Raw genomic sequence first — 4,596 nt, forward strand, 5'->3', positions numbered from 1 at the left:
GCTGGAAGGTCTACAAAGATATAGAGTCACACTCCATTCACATATGGAGCCTGCTCTTATTATCTCTAGCATACCCACACCTTACAAGATATTAGCAAAATTATTGGGTACACAAGGTCTTCCTTATCAAAAAAATTGAAGCCAATGTTGTCGCCGCTCTTGATGATCAATTGAAGAATCCCGCTAGGACGGTGTAAGCTCAGCAAGCCCTCAAATTACATCTTTTACTTCATTCCCTTGGACAGCAATACCAGGCTTTATCACCACCAAAAGTTTACTTGCCATTGCTGGCAATCAGCTCACTCAGACTTCACCTTCCTTTCCCAATTCATCATAATCGACTGCTGCCGGCTTCTCCTGCTCAGTAGGAGGCATAGCAAAGAGCTCCACAATCACCTTCAATGGAATGCCTTTGTTTTTGGCACTTTCCACAAACACAAATATAGCACAAGAATGAAAAAAACGCAAACCTTTGTGCAATGCCAAGTGATGAATCCAGTATAGGGAACAGCTCTCTGAACAAGGTATATTGTTCAGAGAACTGTTCCCTAAAAGCAATAAACATAAGCGAAAGATTAAAGCAATTCTTCTTCGCAAGAAACAAATTAGCGGAGACAAAAATCTGGCTCAGGCTGGCTCCATTGTTTGTATGTACATCATGGCCTGATGGAGTAATTATAACAACAGATATACCATGTTGTATTAACAGTTCAAGACCATAATATTTTCACGCATTTTTCAAATCCCAAATACACATCTATCGTTGTAAGCAAGACTATGATTGCAAAAGCATCATTAATGTAGACAGGAGTAAATGAAGTGCTTACACCATTGATATTCATGTATTGATAGAGTTGTTGAGCCGGGGGTGCGTTGTGTTGATGATGGCCTTCAAAAAAGATATATTGTTTGAGCATAAGACTAGCAGCTAATGCATGTTGCCTACCAATCAACATATCATGATATTGCTGCATCATAGGAAAATCCAAGCTGAACACATATTGCAAGTATTGGGCTCTATCTATAATAAGGTCATAGAAAGTCTCAAGTCGCTCTGATGCTGCTTAAGCTCAACCATGCCCATGGCATGAATGGGCACTTCCCACCAGTTCTGTGACCAACAATGTATCCGATTGAGTTCATCCAAAGCCATTTGCTTTCGCAAGGTGTGACTATGCTCTTTCTCGACCTCAATCTCTTGCAAGAGAGCATTATGTTCATTCTCAAGCCTGCGTATTGCTTTGATTTTGTCAGAGTCAAAGGAAACAGGCCGCTTGAGGGTCTTGTCGATGACATAGTCGATGCATGGGTGACCGAAGGAGAAGGCTTTGCCGGCCTGGGAGACGTCAATGATGCCGACTTCTGATCCACACAGAATGGAGAGCTCAATTGCTTTCTTGATGAGACCACCCTTCTCTTGGAGAACCAGAAAAAGATGCAGGAAAGCAACAGAAAACTTAAACAGAAGTAAAATCATAGGTATACAAGACAAGATGCCCATAAGGCAAGCACAGACGGACTCTAATGAGTCACGAGGGGGAGGGGGGAAGAGAGAGATTTTAATATTTATCGCTTAATCCTTGGTAGCTCTAAAATGCAGATCAAGCGATAAATATTAAAATCTTGAAGGAGCACCAGTGAAGCAGTATCAAATTTCCAGATGCATTGTCAGAAAATGATAAGGTCTAATTCACACACACACACATATACATACACATACGTAGGTGGACATAAGCACCAATAAATTGCAATACTGTATACTTGCATCCGTCTCCAAGAGACCTACACTTGAAAGAAATTACTGTACAGGAATGATTAACCATTAAAATTTTATCGATTACATCATCCCTCAGAAATCAAACCCTACATGCACGGCAGCTCCAAGCGCAACAACTTCATCAGGATTGACAGTAACATTAGGGTCTTTGCCGATCATTCTTTTCACCAACTCCACAACTGCTGGAATCCTGGTAGAGCCTCCTACCAAAATCACCTCCTTCACATCATTAGAGCTGAGTTTGGCATCCCTGAGAGCATTTTTCAACAGGAGTCCTGCACCTGGAAAATGCAATATGACATGCGAAGGGTGACAGAAGAGCGATATCATGGACGAACGTACTTACACTACAAAAAAAGTGGGACAGTCACCTGTCAATTAAGTCTGAGCAAAGTTCCTCAAATTTGGCCCGGGTGAGGCTGGTGTCAATGTGTTTGGGCCCATCGGCTGTCGCTGTAATGAAGGGAAGGCTGTGAAGACAAACCAGGAAACATCATCCTACCAACCAGATTCGTTTCAAGGAAAATACTTAACTAGGGACCATGAGAACATACTTAACCGTATTATTCGCAACCGGTTATGTTTTGCACATCCCTTCATCCCAGCATTGCTTAAACAATAAGCAGTGATAATTGAAGCAAGATAGACTTCACAAGCTCACCTGATACTAGTTTGTGTCAAGGTCGACAGCTCCATCTTTGGCTTCTCCACAGTCTCAGTCAATCGTTGAAGTGCTTGCTTGTCCTTAGGTAGGTCAATTCCTTCCTCTTTATTGAAGTTGACAGCTAGCTAGTCCACAATGCGCTGATTTACCAAAATAAACAGACAACTAAACTAAGAACCATGAAGCTTCTGACTCAACTTATAAACAAGCCCGCAGTTTTCCTACCTTGTCAAAATCATCCCACCCAAGATGAGTATCTCCTGATGTGGACAACACTTCGAACACTCCATCTCCTACCTCCAGGACTGAAAAAGAAAAGGACAGACATGAGCAAATCTCACCAATAGAGTAAGTAAACCATGTACAGCCAGCACACGGGTGTTACATACCAGACACATCGAAGGTTCCTCCACCAAGGTCAAATACAAGGATGGTTTCATTGCTCTTCTTCTCAAAACCATAAGCTAGAGATGCAGCAATTGGCTCATTGTTGACAATGCAAAGAACTTCCAGGGATGCAATGCGGCCTGCGTCCTTGGTTGCAGTTCTTTGTGAGTCATTGAAGTAGGCACGAACTGTAATTACAGCTTTGTTGACATTGAAACTTGGACGGATCATCTACAGGCTTCCTCAGCACCTGGCACCATAAATAAACAACATTTCATAACCCTGAATTTGCAAGCATAACAGTCAGATTTCACGCAAACTCACAAAGATTAAAAAGTAACTTTTTTCCGAATATAAGTCATATAGTTTGTTAACTAAGCGGCATGAACATAAAAGTTGCAGCTAGTATTGACAGTAGGTGCAATCACGACCTCAACAATATTGCCAACATAGCTATCCACCTTCACAAAATCGAACACACACTTAAATATAGAGAATGAATTCTATATCCACCATATAATCGGTAACATGCATACCTGTCAGTACTCACTCACATATGTACATGCACTCTACATAATGTAGAAATAGCAGAAAAACCACTAACCTGCGCAGATATCTCCTCTGCTGCAAACTGTTTTCCAATTGCGGGGCAGTCAAGCTTCCCATTGCCATTAGTGTCTCTAATGACTATGTAGGAAATCTGCTTAGACTCTTCATCCACTTCACTCATCTTTCGTCCAATAAATCGTTTGACAGAGAAGAAAGTGTTCTTGGAATTCACCACAGCCTGGCGCTTGCCAATTTGCCTCACAAGACGGTCGTATAGGTGACAACAGAAGGGGTAGTTCGTTGTCCATCTGCATTAGTGACAATGGTGGGCTTCCCACCTTCCATGGCAGCAACTGCGGAATTTGTACTACCCAAATCGATACCCACTACTTTCTCACTGACTACTCGCACAGGCTCTCCAACGGAGCAACGGGAGGTCGACCTACCGCCATTGCTGCGAAACAGCCTAATCTGAGAAGAAAAACTGTTCTTCTGAAGGGCATGACCTCCGAAGAAGGCATTTCGTATAAGCGAAGAAGAAAAGGAGCATGGGTAGCGCCTGCGATAAGCACTCCCATGCATGGAATGAGGGCCAAAGACGGCTCCAAGCATAGGCATCCGCCACGAGGTCACGTTCTGGAGACGAGAAGGCTGCGCAGGAAAAATCAACGCCACTCTACCCAATTATATCGATCCACATACGTAACCAATGCAATTAAGGCTTGGTTCAGACTGCGTGGAACTCGACGAGTTGAAGGGGCGATCTGTCGACTTGGCAGAAGAGTATTCGCTGAGAGAGAAGCACACAGTTTCCGGACCCGCCAGTGAGACGGGCAGCCTCATACCCCCGGAACAAAACCTTCTCCTTGCGAGACGGGCGAGCGTCGATCTGCTGACAGAAGTACAGCAACCACGTTCGATTTGCTGAACCGACCTTTTCAATATTGAATTCTATTCTCTTAAGCGTCACAGTGTGAATGAGAATAGCCTGGAAAACAAACTGTGACGTGTAGTGCAGTCTGAACGGAGCAGTCACGTGCTTGGTTGGCCGTGAAGTGCAGTCTGAATGGAGCCTAAGCCACGTGCTTGGTCCAAAAATTGGGCCAAACGCTATGGCTGCTGTATGGCAGGCCAAAAAAGTAAACATGGACTTAAAACGACATGTGAGTTGCGTTGAGCTCTTGGGCCTATGAGGAGTCCCACGCTAACAAAAATGTGC

General features: G+C 43.6%; 1 pseudogene; it reads right to left on the reverse strand.

The window, feature by feature from the left end:
* Window positions 1-1,665: 1,665 nt before the first annotated feature.
* Window positions 1,666-4,371, reverse strand: LOC147459553 (stromal 70 kDa heat shock-related protein, chloroplastic-like; annotated as a pseudogene).
* Between the last annotated feature and the right edge of the window lie 225 nt (window positions 4,372-4,596).

Source organism: Adiantum capillus-veneris, chromosome 4 (assembly GCF_014529385.1).
Source record: "Adiantum capillus-veneris isolate H3 chromosome 4, ASM1452938v2, whole genome shotgun sequence".
NCBI classification, from domain to species: Eukaryota; Viridiplantae; Streptophyta; class Polypodiopsida; order Polypodiales; family Pteridaceae; genus Adiantum; species Adiantum capillus-veneris.